The sequence below is a fragment of the Canis lupus genome, chromosome 36 (assembly GCF_003254725.2).
Source record: "Canis lupus dingo isolate Sandy chromosome 36, ASM325472v2, whole genome shotgun sequence".
NCBI lineage: Eukaryota > Metazoa > Chordata > Mammalia > Carnivora > Canidae > Canis > Canis lupus.
In genome coordinates, this window is record NC_064278.1 from 29609280 (window position 1) to 29622871 (window position 13592).

The following is a 13592-nucleotide window of genomic DNA, read 5'->3' on the forward strand; positions in this document are numbered from 1 at the left end:
CTGTGGGGGGGAGGGGGTGACGGGCGAGGTCAGCTCGAGGTCCCCCGGGGCCCCTGGGAGCACCTGGGGGGAGGGGGTGACGGGCGAGGTCAGCACGAGGTCCCCCGGGGCCCCTGGGAGCATCTGGGGGGGAGGGGGTGATGGGCGAGGTCAGTTCGAGGTCCCCTGGGAGCATCTGTGGGGGGGAGGGGGTGACGGGCGAGGTCAGCACGAGGTCCCCCGGGGCCCCTGGGAGCACCTGGGGGGGAGGGGGTGACGGGCGAGGTCAGCTCGAGGTCCCCCCGGCCGCCGCCTTCCCACCAGGCCTTTGCAGCCCGCCCCGGAGGAGGCGCCTTCCTCCACGTGCTACAACGTCCCTCTAACAGGTGAACACACACCTGCGGTTCAGTCCATCGCTCTTCACCGCGGGCGGAAGCCGAGGCTTTGATGTTCTGCACACGCCGGCCCGGGCCACCCGGTGCGTTATCAGCTGCTGGGTCTTATTTGCCCGCTAACGGCCGGCGAGGCCAGGGGTCAGTAGTCGCAGATAAACGGGGCAGGTGCAAAACCTAAGAGGCTCAAGGTCAGAGAAAGAAAAGCCTGCAGCAGCTCTTGAATAAGCCTATTTCGTCGTCCAAAATACTCACAGCATAAGGACACACACACACACAAAACAACTAAAATGATTGAATTAATACTGTTAATAATTAGTGAAATTCATTGTTTTGTGTTTTAAACCGTAATGTGGTCCCTTACTGTAAAATAGTGCCAGTGCGGGGCTGTGAAGCAGTTGGGCTTTATCACTTCATTCTTACTGTCAGGGCTTGATTCTGGGCCACCCACCATCCTCCCAAGGGGGGAGGGGGAATAAAAAGTTGGTATGTCTGTGTGTGGCAAAGAAATAATAAAACAACAAAATGATTTTTGAGCTAAACACTACTTTCTTGTGTAAAATTGCATATATTTTCAGTTAGTTCTTAGTATTTTATGAAAATTACTTGTAGGAAAACAGGAAAAATTACTTGTAGGAAACAATTTATTCCCAATTTTTAAAAATTGGAATTTTTTTAAAATCCCAATTTAAAAAAAAAATTTAAAAATTGGGAATAAATTCTTTAGTGAAGATACACAGAGTACTCTGTTTACAAATGAAACAAATTTTCTGCTATCCAGCCTCATCATGAAGTGCATCTTAGGAGGACTCCGCCTCTGGACGAGAGAGCGTAACAGTAGGTAAGAAAGAGAAGGAAAAAAGAGGAGGTATAGGGGAGCCTAATATCCTTGGTTGCCTTCTATGGGTTTTTAACCATTGTTTGTAGTGCCACGGAGAGTACTTAAAATAAGCAACAAAAAAAGCCTCTTAAATGAATGTGGTTTGGTCCCGTTCTGCAGTGTGTGTGTGTGTGTGTGGGGGGGGGGGGGGGGTGGGCAGAGAGAATGAGATTGAGAGGGAGAAGGAGGAGGAGCTAAATGAGAAGATAGGACCTGTTTCCTGTTTTATTTCCTACTCAGGGAAGGACTGATGGAATCAACATCCTTAAAAATACATGGTGACTACTCAACTGGAGAATCTTCAAGTCTGATGTAAAAAGAGTAGAGTTTTTTGGGGAAAAAATAAGCTATTTTATGCCATGAAGCTAATAAGGCTTTATGAAGGACCTCACGAGTGTCCTTGCAGGACGTGGCCTTCCCCGCGTCCTTAAGAAGCCCTCTCTGGGCTTATCCCGCAGTCGCCCCCACGTCCTGCCTCTTCCACCCTGTGCTTCATGCTCCTTCTGCAGGCGTCCCCATCCGGCACCTTACAACACGGGCCTCAGGGAGGCCCCATCCCTCATCTTCCCCACTAAATGTGAGGGCTAAGTGGGGGGCCTTGCTTTCCTGATCCCCAGGTCTCCACGGCCTCACCTGGTGCGTAGTATTGGCCCTTCTTCATGAAGAAGTAAACAATACCCATTACCAAGTGTATCCATAGTTCTAAAAGTTACCATTATTTTAATGATTTACAAAAACTGATCACAATAAAATTCATGTGTATTTAGGAAGGATAAAAGAAAATTTAGGATGGTTTATCCCATCCACTTGTTTTTCTGTTTGGTGGGGTTTTTAATTGTTTTAATTTTATTTTTTTTAATGATCTCTACATCCATTGTGGACCTCGAACCCCCAACCTGGAGATGGAGGGTCACACATCCTTCTGACCGATCAGGCCATGCATGCCTGTCCCACCCATTTGTAAAAGAAAGAAAAACACTATTAAACTAGTCAAAAAAGTCTTCTCTCATTCTTCTGAAAAAAATTTTTAAAGATTGGTACGTGACTACATCATGGCAATCAAAAAGGGGAAGTTACGAATAGTTTCAAATGAACTATTCTAATTCGTAAATGGTGCATGTTCACAAGTTTAGTAGGATATTTTTTCCTGTTAATCCTAGAAATTTATGACAGCATTGACTTTTGTATTCTAAGAGAAAAAAAAATCCAGATCTAAAAATAAAAGAGTTGAGAAGTCTTTGGGCATAAGGTGAGAACTGGGATACCATGAGATATAGACATAGACTGATACTAAAGCTTTCCTTGGCAGTAAGCGTATTTAGGTAAAATGTCACTTTAAAAAAATTCAAGTAGCATCTGGTTGAATATGAACAAACCCAGGGTTCAAATTTTAACCAAACCTGAGTATTATAGAGGAAATGGAGAGAGGGCTGGTTGTAGCAGCAGATGTGACCCAAGGCTTCTTGCACATAGTGCATTCAGGTTACTTATATTCTCACCTCTGTACACTCTTGTCTTGGCTCATATATATATATGAGCAAACCTATTTATTTTTGGTGGTCTCAGTTGTATTTTACTTGTAAAATAAGGCTATTGAACTAGATTCTTAAGGTTCTTTTTTGTTCTTTAGTTCTATTGTTCTGAGTGGAAAATACTGTTATTATATTCAAGATATATATAGATATCAATGCAAATATATTAAGTATTGAAGGCCACGCTAAAAAAAAGGAACTTTTCTCCACTAATTTATTTCAGATATACAGACAACCAAATATTACAGTTTGCAAAATAATGCTAATATGATGCTCATAAAATTCTATCATGTACTGTGTACCTTCCTTTCAAAAAGTGATGATGATACAGAAGCTCAAAGGCCTCCTGCAGAAATAAATAAATGAATTCACTATAACCTTGCACTGGACTATTTTCTGTACAACTGAAAATTTAAAAACTCTCTTCTGCACCTAGTTTTAGTTTTCTTTGCTCTTGTGATAATCCAGAACAATTTTTATATTTTACTATAATTCATCTACAAATTCCCCCATCTCAGAAAAGCTACCAATACAATTTGAGTAAAAGAAATTAAGCGTTTTAATCACTGTGTAGTGGATGGTGATTATACTCCAGGGATAGCTAAAGAATAACAATAGCTAGACCAAGAAGAAAAAAAGAGATTAAAAATGCAGTTTTCTTTAACATTTTTAAGTTAGCCTTTCGTTTTCCATGCTCCGTACAGTTCATAATTAAAATGTTTCATGGAGATCCGTAATTTGCTTTTTCCTAAATTCCTCCCTAAAAATTGAGTAGCAATTATATTATTTATTTATTTATTTATTTTTATTTTTTTATTTTTAGCAATTATATTTTAAAGAGAGCGCACATAAATTAATTCAGATCCCATAAAGTGTTTACACTCAGCTAACGGTCTGTCCTCCCCTATTCTTCCTCCCCGACTTCCGCCCCAAGTCCCAAGGCGGCACCAGCCACTGAGAGCTCTTTGTAAAGCAGTGTTTTACATGTGAATGCCTTTAGTTGACTCGGTTTACCAAACAATGATGGGTCACATCCCTGAAATCCTGGGAAAGTGTTTTAAGCAGCAAAGATTTCCCCCCCTCCCTCCCTTCCCTGGATCAGCTTTTCAAGCTCATTTGTTTTGATTGAGGAATTAATCTTAGTTAAGGCCAGGGTTTTCCTCTGGACCAAGGAGGACAGTATTATTGTGTTCTAAGGGACTGTGAGGGAGAGGGAGAGGGCACGAGAGCGGGAGGGATGGAGGCAGGGGGAGAGAACTAGCCCCCGAGTGTGGGACCCAAAGGCTACCCCAAAAGGGAAGTGAGGTGGGAAAAAAAAAATAACAAAAGACAGGGAGAGAGAAAAGCAGGAAATGAAATATCAGAATTTCCCATTTCAGAGATTCCAACATTCATTGTCTTCCTTGACATCATCTATTAGTTCACGTGATTCGGATCAGCTCTTCTATCTGAAATCTTACAAGGTAACTGCTCCATCTGATGACTGGGCTACCTGTCATTGTTACATTTTTACCAAATAAATTCTTTCTGTCCCCTCCCATAAGAGGAAGGCAAGGGGACGTTGGAGGACCATGATCTTACTTAACACTGTTACTCACAAACCAAAAGGGAGGAGGGAACAGGAGGCCAGCTGAGGACCCCACAAAGACCCCCACCCCCGGGGGGATGTGCGGGACATTCCTCAGGCACCCCTGGCGGCCCTAACGCGAGGGGAAAGGAAAGACAAAGGGTTACCTTACAGAGATTATAGTCCTATGGACTGGAGTCTCCCTCCGTTCACAAAATGTCTTGGTGAATTACGAGAAAAAAAGTATTCTTATCAATAACCTCACTTCCAGCAGGGAACTCCCGACCTTCTTAGTGTTAATGCTTCACTCGGGAGATGAACAAATTAACTTGACCAGGGCAAGGCCTCCCATATCCTGTCGGTCCTTTTAGCTTACAGAAATTCTGTTGAAAACCTCCCATTCCTTACTTCCCGCAACGCCCAGCGATATGCTCAGCCTCCCCTCACAACCCCGGGGCTCTTCCAGCCTGACGCCCAGTCCTCAGGCTTCAACAAAACCACCATTTTGCACCAAAGCCATCTTGGTCGTGGGCTCCGGACCTCATCCACCAAACCTCACCTATATTCCAAAACTTCATCAGAAAGGATAAACGCAGATTTGGGGCAAACTCTTTCCAGCAAATAAGGATCAAGAATAAGAAATTAGGATTAAGAAATAAGGATTAAGAATAAGAAATTATTCTCCTCATCAGCAATTCTGATAGAAAACTGCACAAAGTAGTTGTCATTGGCCTGATTTTGAAATAATCTTTTTGATTGAAGCCATAACTTGTTGTGCTGACACACACAAAACTTTGATTTACGTCTCAAGAGGTATGAAGTGTCACAGAGGCCAACCCAGAATTCGCTCTGTTCCCATGTACGTCTTAGGAGAGGTGAGAAGGATTGCTTTTTTGGAGTTAGTCATTGATGAAGTCTGTATTTCATTCAGTTCTGATATAAACCGATATTATGTATCTAACAGGCAAATTCTTTTACCTCCATAACCTTGGTATCTACATAAAACATGGATAATGATGTTATATCCCATTTAGGGCTGACGTAGTAAGTAAAGAACACTTTCTGGCACGTTAGTAGGCACTTGATGAATGTTAGTTATTATTATAATGCAAATTTAATATTGGATATCATCGTCACCCAGCAGGAGGAGTGGAAAGCTAAATTGGGACATCAGTAAGCAAATATTTTATTCATACAAAAATTTCACTTTTGGGAGGAACATCTTTCCCATCATGTTTGGGAAAGCTGTATAATTGTAGTTGCCTAAGAAAGTCAATTAGCGTATTTTAGCCAAGGAGGCTTTTTAATTCCCCAGTACTAGTCAACAATATTTCACTTATAAAAAAAAAAAAAGTTACTTTAAATAATAAACTTATAAAAAAATGACCACATTTTAAACTCACTGCTCACATCTTCATGTAGAGAGTGGCATGTCATAATGGACTCGTTTAAATCCACTTTTATAAAGAAAGGTCATAATTATTCGCTGCCAAATCTGCAGGAGATTGAAAACATGATCTTTCTTTTATCATCATGGAATAAATAATACGTAAAATCAAAGTACGTATGTGGATCCTGGCTACAAATAGTGTCTGACTGGCAACGTATATATGCCATCTGCTATCACGTACCCAACAGACAGAAAGCTGACAAACACATCATCCCCAAATTGCTGTCTTTTCTGAAGCTCATAGGATGGAGAGTTGTGCTCATCGGGAAATTAGTAAGTACGGGTGGTTTTGTTTTTTTTAAAGCAGCCAGAGAAATGAGTCTCCTCTTTTTGTACGCATCCCTAACCCCCGCATCCCCTCCCCGCTCCACAGCCCTTCCATTTACTCTAGAATTCCACTCCCTGGACAATAAAATATATTGTGTTCGTTGATTGGTTGATCGATTTGGTTTAGGAGTGGACACTGGTGTTGTCTCAATAACCTCAGCAGTTCAGAATAATTTAACAAATCAAGCCCTACAGGGAAAAAATGAAGTAGCAAGAGCCCCAGTGGCAGTATATTGAAGTTCCTTTTTTTTTTTTTTAAAAGGTTTTATTTATTTATTCATGAGAGACACACACAGAGAGAGAGGCAGAGACACAGGCAGAGGGAGAAGCAGGCTCCATGCAGGAAGCCCGATGTGGGACTCGATCCCAGGACCCCGGGATCACACCATGGGCCAAAGGCAGGCACTAAACCGCTGAGCCGAGGTTTTTGTGCATTCTGTTGGTCAAAGTGTACGAGCTCTAGACAGGATATGGGATATATATATATATATATATATTATATATATATATATAATATATATATATGGCAGAAATCTCACAGAGGAAGACATAGACATGGCCAACATGCACATGAGAACATGCTCTTCATCACTTGCCATCAGGAAAATACAAATCAAAACCACAATGAGATACCACCTCACCCCAGTGAGAATGGGGAACATTAACAAGGCAGGAAACCACAAATGTTGGAGAGGATGCGGAGAAAAGGGAACCCTCCTGCACTGTTGGTGGGAATGTGAACTGGTGCAGCCACTCTGGAAAACTGTGTGGAGGTTCCTCAAACAGTTAAAAATAGACCTGCCCTACGACCCAGCAATTGCACTGCTGGGGATTTACCCCAAAGATTCAGATGCAGTGAAACGCCGGGACACCTGCACCCCGATGTTTCTAGCAGCAATGGCCACTATAGCTAAACTGTGGAAGGAGCCTCGGTGTCCATCGAAAGTTGAATGGATAAAGAAGATGTGGTCTAGGTATACAATGGAATATTCCTCAGCCATTAGAAACGACAAATACCACCATGTGCTTCGACGTGGATGGGACTGGAGGGTGTTATGCTGAGTGAAGTAAGTCAATCGGAGAAGGACAAACATTATATGGTCTCATTCATTTGGGGAATATAAATAATAGTGAAAGGGAATAGAAGGGAAGGGAGAAGAAATGTGTGGGAAATATCAGAAAGGGAGACAGAACATGAAGACTCCTAACTCTGGGAAACGAACTAGGGGTGGTGGTGAATGGGTGACGGGCACTGAGGGGGGCACTTGACGGGATGAGCACTGGGTGTTATTCTATATGTTGCTAAATTGAACACCAATAAAAAATAAATTTATTAAAATATATATATATATATAGGATCTAAGGCCATTCCACGTTAGACAATCTAGATAAATATTTAGATAAATGCTTCCTAAATGTTGGGAATGTGGCTAAAATCAGTGCTTATATGCTTGCCTTTGAATTTCTGACCAGAAAAGAGGTTTTGGGAACCCCTAGGAAACAATGAGCATAGCCAAGGTCATTTCTCAAAATGCGTCTGTCAGGAAGCAGATCTATCTTCAGGCCACGATTAGCAAACAAAATAAATTTGTTCTTTAAAGGGGCATGCTTGAAAAATATTGAGGAATGAAGGACAGAGAAATCTTTTTGAAGAATCTGAGAAAGATAGATCTGAAAAGTATGCTTACTGATATACAGAAGATTTTTTCATAAACCGTTGTGGCATTTAATAGTGTCTCTGGTAGGAAACTACTAGTATCTCTGATCTGAATTTGACATTCAGTCATTAAAGGGTTTTTAATTATGTATAGCTCATGAAATATTTGGCTGAAAAAATTCCTTTTTTGAAGGACTGATTTGTAAGATGTTCCTACACAACAATTTAAATTGGGGAGTTATGGGCAGCCCAGTGGCTCAGCGGTTTAGCGCTGCCTTCAGCCCAGGGTGTGATCTAGGATTCTGGCATCGAGTCCCACGTCGGGCTCCCTACATGGAACCTGCTTCTCCCTCTGCCTGTGTCTCTGCCTCTCTCGCTCTCTCTCTGTGTCTCTCATGAATGAATGAATGAATGAATGAATGAATAAATGAATAAGGGAGTTATTGGCATATAGAGGACATGATTTTTTTCTGCTTAAGGATTCAATTCAGTTATTATCTAGGATAACAAGTTTTTAAAGTAACTCTTACCTATTACATCTTTTTTTGAAATAATTTCTTAGAAACTGTTGGCTTTATGGACTAAATTTTCTTCCAAAAATTTACATGTTGAAGCCCTAACCCACCATGTGACTATATTTGGAATCAGGGTCCTTAAGGAGGTAAAATTAAGATTAAATGAGGTTGTAAGTGTGGAATTGGAAGAGACATGAGGGATGCACACACAGTGAGAAAAGGCCATGTGAGGACTCAGTGAGAAGGTGGACATCTACAAGCCAAAAAGGGAGGCCTAAAGAGAAACCAAACCAGCCAAAACGTTCATATTGAACTTTCAGCATCCAGAGCCGTGAGAAAATTAATTTATTTGCTCAAGCCTCCCAATCTGTGATTTTCTTTTTTTATGGCAGCTCTAGCAGACTAACATAGTTAGGTTTTAGTCAGTTCTCAGAACCTGAATCTAAAGTGAAACCTTAGAAACCTTGGAACAATTTCCAAGAACTTTATAAATGGTATTATTATAAATTATCTCATTTAAAACACTTTCTTATTGATGGATGGGCCATTTCATTTATTCACAATTTAGAACAAAGAAATATATTTTAATTTGCAAAGGAACAATTCGTACTATACGTGCGGTTAAATTAAAAGGCATTAAAAGGCCTTCCTTAGATTATTTTAATAGAAGCATAAATCTACCTCTGAAGGATCTATAGTATCTGTCTGACAGCATTATAAAGATGAATAGCATAATATTAAGCCATTAAATATAACAGTTCAAAAAATACTATAATTAATAACTCTTAGTTCTGGAGTCACATGCTCATCTTTTTTGGAAGCAGAGACTGGCTCAAATACCAGCTTACCTTTGCCCTACTAATCATTGAACCTTCAGTTGTGATTCCAAAATCTATAAAATTAATAGATGCTAACATTTCTTTGTTTTGTTATTATTATTATTTTTTGATGCTAACATTTCTAAGAGAGCTTTCAGTATAAGAACATTAAAAATCATTTTCATGGAGTGATCGAAGTTAATGAAATCTATTATTTCATGTTTTTAAAAGATCATATCTTTCCAAGATAATGAATGCAAGATAGAAGTCAGTCTTTTGTATCAAGCTTCAGTTTGACGAAAAGAATCATTTAAATAACTAGTTCTGGGTGAGATCAAAGTTTTTTCATGATATTATGACTTAATGTTCATAATGCGTATGTTGGAAAAATCTCTTCTTTATAGAAACGTTATTTTTTCAAAGTGTAGATATAACATTATAAGGAACCTGGCTGAAAGTGTAGCTCAAATAGGCCACTACTCATACTTTTTCATAATTTTTCTTCTCCTTTTGATAAATTTTTAAAAGAAAAGAAGGGGACCAGTAGGGAGAGGCAGCTGTCTCTGTGATGAAGAGCATGCATGATGCCTTTGCCAAGTTTCATGTGTTTGCCTACAGCTACAAAGAGCGCGCCAGGCCAAAAAACATCTATTAAAAGAATACATTGAAACTGACTATAAATTCTTGTCAACTACTTCCAAGAGGAAAATAAATCCTTAAGGGTTCATACAACCGAATTGGGAGTCCAAACCCAACAGGAGATAATATGAGTTTACTTTTCGAGAGTGTTACATGTTTGAGTGGTATATTCAGAAAAAGAAAAAGAATTCTGAAATGTACCTGAAAGGGATATAAGACAGTAGAGTGTTGGGGAAGGCTTGTGTTCAGACAAGAAATGAAAGAAAATTTCTAATATCTAGTCTTAAATTATTTCCACATCAATATATCAATAATACACGTCTAGGAGTTTATCTCTAAGTAGACTTATAGCAAATATTGAAAGCTTTGCATGGGTTTTAAGAAATAATTGAGTTAAGGGTTTCAAAGCCATTGGAGAGTTTCCTCTGAACACACTAACTGCTGACTTGTGAATGCTGACTTACAAGAATTTACATGTTGCCTTCTTAGCTAGAGCTATCCAAGCCATGAATAGATTAATCCTTAGGGTTTCGTAGAGCAATAGCAAGACCTCCCACGTGGAAGTCGCTACCCTCATTTTTTCCGATCTGAAAATGACTTTATTAGGAAGCATCACACACTTTCTTATTGCCAGGTGACTCACGTGAAACCACAAGACACTTTGAATCAAGTGAGTAATCCCATAGTTCACATACTATTTCCATAAATCCAAACGCCTTGAAACCTCTTGGTTCCACACTATTGAAATATCTTAATTGTCATTAAGACTAAATTAAGACTAAGACTAAAACACTCTTTTTCGTGTGGCTGAAATCTTCTTGGACCCTGGAAGCCTATGGATATTAAGTCATGTTATCAATAATCCACAAATTTCTGATTTTGTCTCCCCCTTAGAACCCAGGTCCTTCAGCATCCTGCAAAGTCTCAAGTGTCCCTTGAAATCCCTAGAGATGCTTCACAAGCCAGTCTCTTTCAAAGGATCAACCCACACCATTTGTTCTCCAGCATTCAAACTTCCTTGGTCTATGTCCTCTGCCCTAAGAATCACTGTAGTGACCTTAATCTTGCCATGACTTAGTACTTCAAGTTGGCAATGATATCACAAAGACTCTATCCTAATCCTCTCAAAGTCTTCAAATCTAGAGGCACCAGCATCCTTCTGTGTTCTGCACAGAAATGGTAGAAAACGGCCTCTAAAGAAAAAAGGCCTCTAACTTGACCCTCTGCTGTACTGCCCCCTGAACAATTCCTGACCAGAGTTTTACTAATTTTCTCATGAAAATGTCGCTTCCATCTTCAGGTCCTTAGAATCCCCAAACCAATTCAAATGACCAGTAAAGTATAGGCACTAGGCCATACTCGGTCTTTATGTTTTCCTCATCACAGGTTAGTTCTCACAAAAGAAAACAACCTACTATTTTCTTCTTCAGTAACATTCAAAGTCCCTCTGTATATTTTTCAAGTGTATAGATGCTGGTGCAAGGTACTAGGAAGTAAACTTTGGACCGGGCATCTCATCCTGGTTCCTCTAATTAATAAAAGGAAAGCAGAAATTATCAGGATTCATTGAGGTAGCATTCAATTAATCCATTATCAAAATATCAAAAATAGATATATTATCTAAATACGATCTAAAATAAATTACTGTAAACCAAGGTTTAATTCAATGTTATTTATAACAATTACAATCAGGATTATAGGATAATTTACATAGTAATAACTACTCTTTATTGTTTACTTTGCTAAGCATAGTCATAGGCGCCGTAAGCACACTATCACATTCAATTTATTACATTCTCTCTCTTATTTTTTCCAGGTAAGGAAATTAAAGCTCAAAGTCATCTCACTCATGAAGTTAGCAAGCTAAGATTCCAACCTGAGACTCTCTGGCTCCTAAATATACCTGTTAACCAGAACTACCTTTGGACCCTGTTATATTTCACTCTCCCAAATAGTCACTGGCTATGATATTTATCAGCACTATTTCAAAGTTTATATGAAACATATGCTCCCCCTCCCACCCCTATAGAACAAAACCTTCACTAAAAGATCCATTATCGTGGAGCATTTGCTTACTGTGTGTGCACCACCATGGTACATCCTACAGAGAGGATATGAAAAGAAATAATCCTTACTGTTCTCTTATATTCAACTTGGTTTCTTTGCCTATATTAAGAGCATTAAAATATACTTCGAGAAAAAAAATGGACCATAATAAGTAATGCTATGCAATTTTTGCCTTGAGGTTGTTCATTTTAGCAATCACATACAATTTGAGATCTTTCTGACTCCAGAAAGTATCTTTTTTTTTCATAAAAAGCCAAACAGTATGTAACATGATTTTTTTTGAAGATTATGTAGTGAGATATCTATAAGCCATACATGTATGACCAGTTAACAGCTGAAGAGAATTAATTATAGAACACACTTTCAACTCAGTATTTTACCTTCATATTAGCTACCCACAGTAAGTACCCATATTTTACATAGAATTCTAGTGAAACAGAGTAGTGAAATGATTCAAAATAGAACATAATCCACCAAAACTTAACTCCATGCCATTCATAGAAATTAAAAGAACCAGGGATCCCTGGGTGGCGCAGCGGTTTGGCGCCTGCCTTTGGCCCAGGGCGCGATCCTCGAGACCCGGGATCGAATCCCACATCGGGCTCCCGGTGCATGGAGCCTGCTTCTCCCTCTGCCTGTGTCTCTGCCTCTCTCTCTCTCTCTGTGACTATCATAAATAAATAAAAATTAAAAAAAAAAAAAGAAAATTCTAAAAAAAAAAAAAAAGAAAGAAATTAAAAGAACCTAATGGTTTCATTAATAATAATAGTAATAAAAGCTTCTATTTGACGCAAACCAATTATATGTATTGTGTTTATTATTTTGTTTAAATATCATCATTTCACAAAACAAGATCAAATAGGTACAAAACATTTACTTTATGGATGAGGACACTTAGGACCAGGGAAGTGAAATGTTCTGACCACATTAATGCAACTGGTCAGAGGCAGAAGAGAGACTAGCAACATGCCCCCTAACTCAAATCCCTATTTGTTACCCTATGCTGTGTCAGAGAAATCATCCCAGATATGCAAAATCCTGTGAACGGAGCCAACAGCATTTTCAAGATAGAATGTGCACAACCGTTTATAACTACAAATGGTCATGTGTTCTTTATTACTGAGATTTCAGTAAAAAATATATATTTATATATAGGTTCAGGCAGATTTAAAAATCAATGACTTAAAAGAGTTATATGTAATGAACAGTCTGTGCTTTGTCTCTATTTTTTCTATTTCACCAATGTTTGACGTCAGCTTGATGCCCCTGCTCACTCTGGTTTTATTTTCCATATAAAATACATTTTATCTGAAACCTTTTTCAACATAAAAACTTATTGCCTGGTGAGTTTCTTAAGGCCCTAGTGCGAAGTAGGTTGTTACATAAGGGAAAAGAAATACAATAAAATGACGAGACCTGGAATAGACACCAAGGACACAAAGTCTCTACACACACGTGTGCACTGTCTGTTCATTGGGTAGCATTTTCATCATGTCAGGTGATGGAGAGCAATTTCAAAAATTTGATAGTTCAGATTTTTTTCAACAGATACGATCACAGTGCTTATTTGAACAGAGTTGGCTGTAAAACCGCATGAGAGATCTTGAGGCAACAACTCTCCTGAAGTTTAAGACGCATCAGCATATGATGTGAGCCCAGTTAGAAAATAACTTGACGAACTTAGGGGACATTGGATGGGACATGAAACCTAAAACAGTGTGATTTCTTGAAGTCTAGATTTAACAGGATGTGGCTGTTTGGGAGCATCA

General features: G+C 39.3%; 1 protein-coding gene and 1 long non-coding RNA gene across 4 annotated transcripts in view; one reads left to right on the forward strand and one right to left on the reverse strand.

Annotated features, from left to right (window-relative positions):
• The window catches only part of CALCRL (calcitonin receptor like receptor), a 99980-nt gene that overhangs the window by 57211 nt on the left and 29177 nt on the right, over positions 1-13592 (reverse strand). The window contains exon 3 of one of the 3 annotated variants that reach the window (XM_035697391.2): positions 378-548. The exons of the other annotated variants lie outside the window; for them this stretch is intronic. The gene's annotated coding sequence lies outside the window, so the exon portion shown is untranslated. The remainder of the gene's footprint in view (positions 1-377; positions 549-13592) is intronic. 3 annotated transcript variants of the gene reach the window in all.
• LOC112668243 (uncharacterized) lies at positions 250-3127 on the forward strand. The gene is made up of 3 exons (XR_003141605.3): positions 250-457; positions 1153-1212; positions 1492-3127. It is a non-coding gene; the product is annotated as an uncharacterized LOC112668243 (long non-coding RNA).